The following is a 13,596-nucleotide window of genomic DNA, read 5'->3' as shown; positions in this document are numbered from 1 at the left end:
CGTAACTTGTCTGGAAGATCGCGCTGTAAGTGGCAACTTTATCTTGTCTTGAAGCTTTCAGCACGGTGTATACGACCAGACAGCACGCACCTGAAAAGATCTCAAGTGAGATAAGGAGGTGCCACGCATATTCATTAAATATGTAATTAGAACTGAAGTTATTAATTAATTTGGATCACATTTATACGTCCTTTTGTCCGTTTTAGGTCCTTTTTTTTGATATTTTTAGGTCTTTTTATAGGTTTTTTATCTTGGAAATTTATAGGTCTTCAACTTCCGAGCCCTAGTTATTAGTTTTATTCTCACCTATTAAAAGGTTCCGGTACGGCGTACCGTTGCGCAGGGTGCGAAATTCTGGGGGGACGGGGGGATTTCCCCCAACAATCTTGGCCTCAAAAATCCCCCCCACCAAAAAATTCCGGGGGGGGGAAAGTTTTTGTTCCAACAAACAAAAGTTAAGCAATTACTTTTAATTTCAAGTATACTTTACTAAGAATATAATCGAAAACACACAAATTAGTATAGTTGTGAGTGTTCAATGCCTTTTCTCTCTCAAGAGATCATTAACAAATCTACATCAATACGCACAATAAAAGTAAAACAAGAATGCAAAACAATAATAACTATGAAATCTAATTGATTTATATTGGCATCAAGCAAAAACTAAAAGATTGATTGATTGATTCGTTTTATTTTACTTCGCGTTTTGTACCTCTCGGCTAATTTGCGAAGATGGGGACGAGGGATGAAATGATGAAATTGATGAATGGACATTTGCAAACAACCATGCCCGAGCGGGATTCGAACCCGGGACCCCTAGCGTCGCAGCGCAATGTGCTACCCACTTTTGTATACCCCTAAGCGGTACTGTCCCCTTTTTCTGTTATTTCTCAATTTTTCATTTCTCAGTTGTTTTTTTCAATTTTCAGTTTTTATCTTTTTTTGGACAAACACAAATAACCATGCCTTACCCGGGACTCGAACCCGGAACCCCTGACCACTCGGCCACGGGGTCCGGCAAAAACTAAAAGAACTTAACATAATAAAGCCACTAGTATTTCATAATTTATTAACATCTTTAACCAGTTATTAAGGGAATTAGTTTGTTACGTTATAATATATCAAAGTAATAAATTATTTTCTTTATGTGTAATTAATAATAATAATACTTATATTTTTAATAATAATGCTAAAATATTTTTCAAAACTGCTAAAGAGATAGGTTTGGAAGTTAACAAAGAGAAAACTAAATATATGCTTACAGGCCGAAACCAAGTGTTAGGTAATAATCAAAATCTAATTATTGATAACAACTCGTTTGAACCAGTTTCCAAATTCAAATATTTAGGAGTAATATTAACAAATGAAAATTATATTAAAGAGGAAATAAAAAGTAGGCTTAATTCAGGAAATTCATGTTACTTCTCTCTTCATAAACTTTTGTCTTCTCGTTTAATATCTAAGAAACTAAAAGTTATAATATACAAAACAGTAATTTTGCCTGTAGTATTATATGGGTGTGAAACTTGGTCCCTTACATTGAAAGAGGAACATAAATTGAGAGTATTTGAAAATAAGATCCTTAGGAAAATCTTTGGACCTAAAAGGGATGAGGAGACAGGTGAGTGGAGAAGGTTACATAATTTAGAACTACATAATTTATATTCATGTCCAGATATTATTAGAATAATTAAATCAAGAAGACTTAGGTGGGCAGGCCATGTGGCACGAATGGGAGAGGAAAGAGGAGTTTACAGGATTCTTGTTGGGAAACCTGATGGTAAGAGACCTGTAGGAAGGCCAAGACGAAGATGGAGGGACAACGTTGAGATGGACCTAAGGGAAATCGGTAGGGATGGAAAAGAGTATATAGATCTTGCTCAAGATAGGGAAAGATGGAAGGCCTGTGTTGCTGCAGCCATGAACCTTTGGGTTTAAGAAGGCTAGGGAGTTAGTTAGTTAGTAGTTATATTTTTAATTAAGCAATTAATTTTTTACTTTTAATAACATTATAAATATGTATATCGTCTAATTTATATAAATATGTTAGTGGGGGAGGAGCTTTGTAGATGAAGATCTTTCTCCCCCACACCAGTCTTAAATGATTTCACACCCTTCCGTTGCGTCCGTCATGAAAAAAAGGGAAATGTATGCATGTGTGTGTGTGTTCTTACGTTAAATCTTTCCTCTCTGCATACAGGAGGTAGAGAAGTAATTTGGACCCGTTTAAGCCAGTGGTTCTCAACCTTCGTGAGCCAGTAGCTCACTAAATTCGTTCTTTAAAAGTCTCTATATATTTTTTTTTGTGTGTGTGAAAGCGTAACCTGGTTCCTCTATTTTAAACTATTTTCTTCAATCTAATGCAGTTTTTACGATGGTTATTCTGTTCGAATACTAACTGAAATTATTATTTCTCTTATTAACAATAACAAATAAAACGCTTTCTGTAACTTGAAATGAACGATACGAATTTCCAGCAAGGTTCGAACCCCCCCCCCCTCCCCTCATCCCGACGCCCATGACAATAACGTCAGATCCTGGAGTAACTCAAAGTGAGGACGACCAAGCGTGTGACTGGCAGGATACAGGCTTGAACACGCGTACTTTTCTTTTCACAGATATTTACGATCCGTAAAATTTCCCAGCTGCCCTGTCGACGCGTGTGCCACAAAAAGATTTATGGCGGAACCAAAAGAAGCTATTTCGATCACGTGTTCAAGATTTCTACCCAGCATTCCCTTCCCACTTTGTTCCTCCCAGGTCCAGCAGAAAGTGAGCAAATTTGTTCTCGAAGAAAGACTGGTTTCAAGTAGAACTATTACTATTTGTCTTACTTTACGCCATAGTTCTGTCACTGACTCAATCGCGACGATGAGGATGATTGGAATTCATGAAGGAAACGCCGGATCCCAGGTCAGGACTCGAACCCAGAACCTTAGGTGGCTACATCGTGATGCCACTCAGCCACGAATAGTTGTTTTGACAATTCCTTCTTCTTCTTTCTGTTGATTACACTTTCTGTGTACGTATAACAAAGGTTAGTAGTCGTTACACAATATAAATATAATTTTCTGAATGATAAAGATATGTCCGCAAAAATAAGCGGGACGTTACGGGACGAAAATGACGGCATCTGCGCCATGCCTCGCCGTTATGCAGTCACACGCTATCTCGGCCCCGAGTCAAAATGAACGCACTATGCCTCTCTATATATTTTATGTTTTGGTTCTAAAATAAATTAAATACCTTGTATTTACTTATTTCGGCTTGGTTTCCATGGCAAAATTAAGGTTGTGAAGGTTTTGACTTGACCGTGTTTACATATGAATTTTTGTACATGGAATTTAAGAGACTACATTTTAGTCGGTAAATAAGGTGAAATATTGAAAAACAAAAAATTGCAAACGAATAAAAAATACAAGGAAAAATTACGTACAGTCACCGGCGATAAAAATGGGACACTCAGAATCTGAAATATTGCTTTGCTAATGCGTGTTGCCTTAGTCTGCGGCAGCAGCACAACTTTCCATTGAAATGTTTTTAATGGATTGATTCGTTGTCGTAAAGTTAGGCAACACACATACCGCATTGAAGAGTAGGCAGTATTTCAGGTTCCAGGTGTTTCATTTTTATTGACGATGACTGTACATTCAAGAATAATAGTCTAGCTCACACGCACGGCCACACAACAAAGATGACACACGCGCAGGTGCTAGCACATTCTTGTCAATAATTTGAAGGTTGAAATAGCATGTTGATTAATGGGCTTCAGCACTTTTCTTCAATCAAGCAAATTCAATTTGTGCCAACGTACTATTGCACTGATGAACTAAGTGTGTATTTCTGCATAGTAAAATGTGTTTTACTTCGGTGTTAAAAGCAAGTACTGAAGATGCGTTCGGGATTTCGAGGAGCAAAGTTAGAAAGACAAGAAGTGACAGATTTTGAGTATAAATATGAATTATGAAGGTAAACAAGTAGTTGAGATCGCTCACGCCATCTAGTGTCCAGGCTGAGTCGGAAAGCACCGGGTATGAATCGTGCTATATGACTAATCGCACCAAACTCAAACACCTTCTTGGTCAAGCGCCGTGTTCTATCTTCTGACGCAAGCGCGGAATGCTTTTGTGGTTAGGTTAGGCTTCTTGGGTTTAAATCTCTAGCATGAATACACTTCATTTAGCCTAACATTTAGGCTGACGTCAGAAGAGGAAATGCTGGGCTTGACCAATAAGGTGTTTGAGTTTGGTGCGACAAGTGAGATTCCGAAGAATCTCCTTGAGAGATAAGCAGGTTCTTTGCAAGTTGTTGTCCTTTACAGAAGGGTAAGGTTGTATACGTTTTGCACATCAATTAATTTGAGCCAATTTAGTTTTGCATAGAATACAAGTGGCTGATAAATCATGAACACGCTGAGCCAGATTATCTGATAGGTTGAAGTAGACAGAATCACAGTAATCAAAGTGTGGAAAAACAAGTCCTTGGACGAGTTTGAATTTAATGCTAATAGGTAGAAAATGTTTAAGCCAAACAAGGACGTGTATCGTCCAGAAATCTCTTTTATTCGTTGAATTTATATGATCTGATCAGGAAAGATAACGATTAAATATTACGCCCAGCTAAAACCACAGCCAGCACCATCTGTTCACGTGCGTCGAAGCTTATACTCACTCGAGCGCACTTGTCAACATTAACAAGATTATCAACTTCCCGAAAGCAGGATCCCGTGTCATTTTGTGGCCCCGCAGTTCCTTCCGTCTTCTCTTTTCTCCTCTCCTTGAAATAAGCGAAGCGTGTGATCGTATCAAGCCACTTCGGGTCTGCATTCGGCTGCGCTTAAGTGCAATGACCGAAAACTCGGAATCTGTTCTTTATCGGACTCTGCAATTGGTAATCGATCGTGGAAAGTTTCCGTGTTTTCTTGTGGCGTCACTTTGCCAGAATCATCGTCTTCTTCTTCTTATGCGTCATTATAAAGTGTGTTTGTCTGACTGTGTGTTTCTTTTATAAGTAGGAAACGGATTTTGAGATGCAAAATTATGGTCGGAAAAAGGGAAGAACGGTTCTGAAAATGTTTTAAAAAAGGAGCAAAAAAAATGGTGCTGATAAGATAGATGCCTCTATTCAGGTCCAAACCATAACTGAACATTTTTTATTCAACACTGTAGCAAATTGCATAATTAGGAATTAATTACTGTCAATCAACAATGCTCTTTTTTCCCTGCGCCGTCTGTATATTATAATGCGCGCGGACCGCATAGATAACTGTGGTTCTCTTCAAGTTTGAGTTTTCTTTCGCGGGTTTTGCTACATTATCTTGGAAACTTTTGGAGCTGCAATAATTATATTATACCATTTGATAGGCTATGTAAAGCCTGATATTCGATATTAATTGGCTGCGAGAGGTGTATTGTAAGAGCTCTGAAGAGCTACGACTATACTTAACCAAGCAAGGGGGCTAGTCCCGTGAAATGAGAACAATACTCACGATTAAATTTAAACACTACAATTGACTGGTCTGGCAGTGGTGTGAGAGAATGATAGACAAGGATTTTAGGGACGTTTGTTACCTGTAGATCTCGAAGTAACGATCGACTCGCTGGTTCGTTGATGAAACTCTGATGAACTCTCCTGAAATAAAGCTCCTTTCCGATAGATACAGCTCCTCGCTGTAACTCCTTTAGTAACGTCCTGTAATCCGACTTTAAGTCGGAGGCAACAACTATTCACGCCATAACTTTCTTAGTTCAACAACATTTATAATTCCGAGGCACCGACTGTGCACGCGATAGATTTTAGATACCAGCTGTTTAACGAAATATTCTCCCGGGCTATTTAAACGAAATTCGAACTTCGACCGTTGAGAGACCGCATCTCTCAATAACGGTGCTTTCAGCGTAAAGCTGTGTTTGCAGTATCTTTCCTGCGATTCCGGAAGAATTCGTATCAGCGGATTTTTTACATCCGCTGAAGATCGCAGGTGGCATTTGCTTGAAAGAAGCTCTTTCCAGCTTCTTTCATACTCGGGCCCTTTTTATGAAATGATTAAACTATCGGTCTATGGCGCCAGAGGTCCCGGATTCGAGACTAGGATTTTATGTAGCTGATCAAGAAGAGTGAAAATAATTTATTTTTCTGTCCAATTTTTTAACAAGACATGAAAGAAAAGGAAGGAAGAAGGTGCTGAAACATCAAAGAGGTGGTAAAAAGGGGATAACTGTACTAATCTCACAAAAGGTGCAACATAGTGTGTTCATTTCACTTGATTTCATATCCCAAAATACTTATCTCAAACGATCGATGTGAAAACAGCTATATTTTTGGAGAGGTGCTGCACATTAAAATCCGTTCGCTGTTTATAAGTAGGGCAAGATAAAGTTCCTCATACACATTGCACTTTGCCACGAGGGCACATTCTGTGTAGAGCAATGTAAGGTGACAACTCTCCCGTATTTCCCGGGAACTCCCGTATTAAGGCCAATTTTTCTTTATCCTCCCGGCTCCCTAATTGGCATTCTACTTCTCCCGTATATTTAATTAACGATCGTAAAATTCAAATTCATTCCGATGTAAGTGGATTTCGGCGAACTGCACAAAACAAATAATTGTGATTATAGTTGCAAAGGGTTTTTGAAATTTGCAAAAAATAATATAAAAAAATATTTATTTATTTAAACGCTTGGTTAAATGCTTGGTTCTGTAGCATCAATATGGACGTCCGTAGGATTTTTTTCAGGAAGGGGCAAGGAAGGTATTTTTTCCAGGGCGGCAAACAAGGCACATTTCCCCCAAATAGTGCAGTTCCCTAAAAAAAAACATTGCTTAAATTTGAATTTATGGTGATCATGTAATAATTAACACATATTATTGTAGCTAAAATGAAATTATATGTGTGAAATACATAATTTTTGGTTCAATTTCATTTTTCAGGGGGGGGCACGGCACCCCCTTGCCTCCCCTTCCGGACTAAGAATCATGCATATTTGTAAATTTTTATTCTGTATTGTGACCTTTATGTTACATAAAATGTAAATTAATTATTTTCCATCCCATGAACATCTGCCAGAATAACGCCGCACAGTTAAAAATTCGCGAAATATGTCACGACTAATTCCCCCGTAATCTCCCGTAAATTCAATCCCGTAATTTGGAAATCTCCCTTAAATTACATGGTCCAAAGTTAGTCACCCTGTGGTGGCACAACCTCACTTATTCTCGACGTCTGCATTTTTTGGAGGTGATATGAATAGCACCACGCTCCAGACGCCTCTCTTTCAGCAGAAGAGTGAAGTAAAACAGGGTGGAAGAATCGAGAAGGAGAACACAACAGCAGAACTTCGAATTAGGAATGGCGTGATAAAAGTTAAGCGTACTGGCGTGTTGGAGAAAGCATTGGTCTACACGCTAGAGCTACGTACAGTGGAATCCATGAGTATTACCGTGCAAATTGTCCATCACCATGTTCGCGTACTTTATTAGAGCTTCAAGAATTACAAAGAAAACTTCAAACAAGCTGTGGACAAAACCATCGCTTAAGACACATAGGACGTAAGAGAAAAATTAATGAAAATAGTCATGGACAATTTGGACGGTAATATTCATGGATCCCACTGTACAAAAGGGAGAAAATGCAACTAAAGTTTTTGTTCGGTTCCGGGTGTTTTGAGGTTCCTAAATGTTCTCTTTGGCCAGTTAATCGTGCAATTAATGATGCCGGGGTCTATTAAAGTATTTATCTCTGCCTCGTGGAGAATCTTCTTTGTGGACCGAGTTCCGAACGGACTTTTTTCTTCTCCCTGCGCAACAGGTAGCCCTGCTTTGTTCCATCGATTGCCCGAGGCCAGGGTTTCCGCAGGCAGGATGTTCGAGCGATAGCACAGATAGGAAGCGTGATTTGGCGTGTGTTTCGCGCTGTCTACATTGTCCTATAGCCTTGTTTCTAAGCGAAAAATGTACCTATACGCAGATGACTGTCACATGCAGTCGTATATACACCGTGGAACACTTTGCACTGGCGCAGGAGGGCAGGTTGTGAATTAACGAGGCGATAGACCCAAGTACGACAACAGACGAGAATCCCCTGCCTCTGTTTGTTGAATACTTCATGGGCGTCGGGAGAGGAGGTCGACGGGTCCTTCGACCCCCCTCTCGAAATTGGCACTATTCACTTCAAGTTGCAAAAAGCTTATATTATTATTAATAATAATAATAATCGTTTTTATTAAATAAGGCGTGTTTCAGCCTCTTGGGCTGCTCTTACACCCAACCGTTGTCCATAGGAAAGTGACAGCGAAAATAATAAAAATACTGAAGAATGCTAAAAGATTAAAAATATATGTACATATATATATGGAATTAATAAAAAGTAACAATAATAGAACCACAAAGAAAGCCACATTAATACTACTATTGATATTTTTATGATAAAAATAATAATGATAATCTTAAGGAGAAATGAAATAAGAAATAACATGAAAATAATAAAGAATACATGAAAAACTATAATACATACAAAATACAGAATTAATAAAAAATGAGAATAAGATAAACACAATGAAAGTTACATAGAGTACTAATAGTGACAGTTAATTTTAAAGAGATAAAATAACAAATAAATTCCATTTAGTTAGTATTCGAACAGAATAACTAAGGTAAAAACTAAGCTAGATAAAATAAATTAGTGTGAAATGCAAGATTCGTGACAGAACTAGATGTGTTCTAATCTAACAATTTAGTCCAAAGAATAAAAGGTTCCACTGTTTTCAAAATTACAAAAGTTGGAGTTGTATGTGAGAGGTAGAACAACATAAACTTTATTACAAAAAATTCCCCTTAGCTTTTAAAGCTTTTCTTGACAGATACCAATAACCATGAATTTTAGTACACTAACTGCATGGAATGTAAAAAATAATGAAAACAGTTGTGCTCGATATATACACATATTTGGTGGATCGAATAGTAAAGTCTCCACATTTATATAATAACAATAATAATACTTGTAATAATAAGAAAACATTTGGAATAAAAATGGTTTATTTTAATTAGTTTATATTAGTGATTGTATAAGAATTATGTTGTTATTATTTCTAGTAATCAAGTTTGTCAATGGCCTGAGCCCCGCTACAAACATTTCTGGCGACGCTCATGGTCTACTTTATGATTTGATAGGCTAATCTGGACTGCAGTTACAGTTTAAAGTCGGATCCGAATTATTGGGTGATGTGCCTCCACCGGGGATCGAACCCAACACTTATTGATTACAAAGCAACAACGTTATCACAATGAGCATAGCCAGGCTATTTTCGAAGGGGTCAAACAAGGCACTTCGTGCTTTGAAACCCTTCACATAGATATACGAGGGAAAGTCAGCAAATAGATCACAAACTGATGTGGGATAGCTGAAAATATGCTGAGCAAGGCAGTAATTTATTTTATTAAAAACATAAACTAAACGTAACGTTTCAACCTTCTAGCAAGGTCTTCTTCAGACTGTATTAAGTACAAATGTAACAAGATACAAAAACAGGGCATTACAAACATTACTCCCTCCAGACTATTAAAAAGTTGTTCTGGAACTTTCTATCAGGTGGCTTTCCCTTGTCAACTGTACTTTCACTTAAAAGGCTACACATATTTACTTCCATATAGAATGTGGTTGGACTTTTTATCTCACGTTCTTTTTCCTCCTTCTCCTCTCCTCTTTCTCTCTTGTCCTTTCCACTCTTTCTAACACCTTCTTCCATTCTTTGTTTAACTTCAGTCACCCATTCCAGTTCATTGTGTCTTCTTCACCTTTCTTCTCTATTTCCTTGGCCTCCTTCCATTTTCTCACTAGCATTCTCTTCTCCCTTCCTATCTGCTTAGCCTCATCCCACTCTATGTCATGTCCTGTTTCTCTCGTGTGTTTAAATATCGAATTTCTCTCTCTCTTAAGTTGTACATCACCCCTATGTTGTTTCAACCTGTCTTTCAGCCTCTTTTTCGTTTCCCCTATGTACACACTGACATTCTTTACACTTCACTTCGTAGATAATCCCTTCCTCTTCCTCTTCTCTGTTTTCCTTTTTCTTGTTTGCATTCTTCGCATTCTTTGCATTTTTGGCATATGGAAGGGAACGAAGAGGCAGCTCGACATTTTTGCCAAAGAAATACAATATGAAGAAAGAGGGATATTATTGGAACTCGAAATAGAAGAAGAAGACAAGTTAAGCTACCTTGATACATTGATGAAAAGAAAGAGAGGAGAAGAAATTGAAACCGCTTGGCATCAGAAGAAGTGTGCAGCAGGGGTATTCTGCCACAAAAGAAGTGATGTAAGTGAGGTGACAAAAATAAATTTTATAAAGAATATGGAGGACAGAATAAAGAAAATATGCACGAAAGAATGAAAAAGAAGGCAAAATAAATAGCCTATGGAAACAGCTGGAAAAGAATGGCTATGAGAAGCAGGATAGACTTGACATAAACAGAAGAAGGAAGAAATGGGGCAGGGGAGAATTGGAAGAGAAAGAAAAAGAGGAAGAGAAAGAAAAAGAGAGAAGGTTTGGAATAAGGAGTATGGGGAAGACCACAGAAAAAAATATGCAAAGTGCTTAGGAAAGCGGGAATTAAAACTTACAAGAAGGGAGGGAGAAGCATCTTAGGAATAGCGAAGAATGCAAACAAGAAAAAGGAAAACAGAGAAGATGAAGAGGAAGGGATTATCTACGAAGTGAAGTGTAAAGAATGTCAGAGTGTGTACATAGGAGAAACGAAAAAGAGGCTGAAAGACAGGTTGAAACAACATAGGGGTGATGTACAACTTAAGAGAGAGAGAAATGCGATATTTAAACACACGAGAGAAACAGGACATGACATAGAGTGGGATAAGGCTAAGCAGATAGGAAGGGAGAAGAGAATGCTAGTGAGAAAATGGAAGGAGGCCAAGGAAATAGAGAAGAAAGGTGAAGAAGACACAATGAACTGGAATGGGGGACTGAAGTTAAACAAAGCGTCAAATAACATGGGTACCTGGGGGAATCCCTGGTGGGTAAAGGCGGTCAGGGGCGTGATGCTGATCACATCACCCCACTCACGACCGGATCAAGAAAGTGTGGGGCGTTACCCCCACACCCCCTATACGCCTTCATGGCGTGGTGCTATGCACAGGGGAACACTTTACCCTTTTTTTTATGGAACAAGGTGTTAGAAAGAGTGGAAAGGACAAGAGAGAAAGAGGAGAGGAGAAGGAGGAAAAAGAGCGTGAGATAAAAAGTCCAACCACATTCTATATGGAAGTAAATATGTGTAGCCTTTTAAGTGAAAGTACAGTTGACAAGAGAAAGCCACCTGCTAGAAAGTTCCAGAACAACTTTTTAATAGTCTGGAGGGAGTAATGTTTGTAATGCCCTGTTTTTGTATCTTGTTACATTTGTACTTAATACAGAGTCTGAAGAAGACCTTGCTAGAAGGTTGAAACGTTACGTTTAGTTTATGTTTTTAATAAAATAAATTACTGCCTTGGTCAGCATACTTAGTTTTTCATATCATGGAAACAAGGCTTAATGGTGTTATAGCTGAAAATAGTAGTGAGTAGTTTATAAAGGTGTTAATAGGTGGCAGCACAATCCATCTTGATATTCAGTTAGCAGTTGCAAGAAGGCAGACGCACACATGAGCAGCTCTGTTTAAAAATGGCGTTCGTACTCGAGGACTGTAACGTGGAGATGGTACGGGTGGAGAAGATGATTCGAGCTGACAGGCGAGTGACGATAGACACATAGTAACTGCAATAGAGTGTTCTCATGGTCTAGCCTACAGAGTAATGCATGATCGTTTAAATTTCCGAGAAGTGTTGGCGCGGTGGTAGCAAACGTTGATGATGATGATGAAGATGTTGAACGTGAAGTGCGACTGTGGCTGGGACAGCAGCCCAAAGACTTTTATGCAGCAGGTTTTGAGGGACTGATATAGCGATGGGATAAGTGTATCGATGTTGGTGGATATTTTGTTGAATAATAAAATCGTATCTCACTTAGCACATTTTTAATGAGAGTTTGTGATCTACTTACTAACTTACCCATGCACCGTACAAGGAAACAATGTATTCAACTCCATGCTCCAACAGCCTCTTCTCCCTACCCCAATTGATGGAACTCTGGGTTATCCCAGGACTTCATTGTCGGGAAAATTCTCATCTGGATCATCCACCCCGGGAATCGAACCCGGTTCTCACGCTTCTCAATCAAAAACGCTATCGACTAGTTTTAAATTAGGTATCCTAGTAGTTAATATTGTCCTCGCCAGTGTCGTAGATAAGCGAGATATGGGGCTGCCCCCATCCTTCCCCCGTGAAATTTGCTCTAAGCGAGAGCAGCTATGCTTATCTTCACTTGTTGACTTAAGCATTCCACTTTGTCTCCCCGCACTGAAAGCGTAAATACGCCACTGGTTCATGGTTACCTTGCCTGCAGGCACGCATATAGTAGGTTATTTATCTACGTAGATTTCCAGCCCCGAATCTGAAAAAGGGTCACCAATAGGTGAACTTGCTTTGAGAAGGGCAACACCATGTAAAAAAACGAGATATTTGAAATATGGTAAACACAAAAACTACCTTTCTAACTAACTTGGCCCAAAAGTAGGAACTGAAATTGTTGTTTCTCCGGGTCTTCACACACACACACACACAGCTATATATGTACACTTTGTATACATATAAAATATATTTATGTTTCTACACACAAGTACACATACTGTCCGGGTCAGCTTATCTGCTGTCCAAAAACTTTCTGAACTTATCTGCAGAATTTGCAGAAACGAGAAAAGACAGCTGTGTTATATTTATCAATATTGAGTTCTTCCCTAACTTGGATCTTTCCTAACAAAAGTTCCCGAACGATAGCCATAGAGGAAACAAAGAAAAAGAAAAGCTCCACAGAATCAGCGTGAGTAAAATCGAAGTGAACGGTCCGTCTCTATTGGGAAATCAACTTGAAAGTAGCTCCCTTCGTTTCTGTGTCTTACAAATTAGACAAATCGCTTCGAACAGCCTTGTGGGTAAAGGTTGCTGTTCTTCTTCCCTTTCTGATTGCTTTTTGGCGAGGCTTGTTAAGAGACCTCAACATGGGAATAGACCAGAAACGTCAGTCGACTGATTCTGAATCTTAAGCAAGAGAAAAATGACTTTGTAAATCCAGGCTTACTGTAACGGAAAGAAAACTTAAAATTCGAGACAGGCATACTCGATCAAAACTCACTTATAACCAAAAGCTAATGTTCTCGTTACCACAAGTTAGTTAATGAAATGCGTCACAATGTCAAATGATGCTATTAATGCCCAGGAAAATCTAATATAATTACAACAGAAACTCAATGTGCTTGAATATAGACGACGTAACATAGTACTACGTAACTTGCAATCCAAATATCATACTTTGCTGTGCAAATCGCTTAAATTTACACGATCATTTAATGAGTTCGGTTCTCATCATGGACTTATGGCACATCTTGTCAGGGCAGATCCTATTGTTCCTGGTTTTGGGCTGTTAGTTTTCTTTCCCCCCCGCCCCCCTTTTGACGGTGCTATATTATCCATAAATAATTCAAGATTGTTCA

At 38.6% G+C, this 13,596-nt stretch overlaps 1 protein-coding gene across 1 annotated transcript in view; it reads left to right on the top strand.

The window, feature by feature from the left end:
* LOC145993790 (uncharacterized) overlaps nt 1-13,596 on the top strand; it is a 321,611-nt gene that overhangs the window by 302,383 nt on the left and 5,632 nt on the right. The gene's annotated exons all lie outside the window — the stretch shown is intronic.

This window comes from Lepisma saccharinum, chromosome 10, assembly GCF_977018435.1.
Source record: "Lepisma saccharinum chromosome 10, izLepSacc3.1, whole genome shotgun sequence".
Classification (NCBI taxonomy): Eukaryota; Metazoa; Arthropoda; class Insecta; order Zygentoma; family Lepismatidae; genus Lepisma; species Lepisma saccharinum.
The sequence above is the reverse complement of the archived record's forward strand: the minus strand, read 5'-3'. Positions and strand labels throughout refer to the sequence as shown.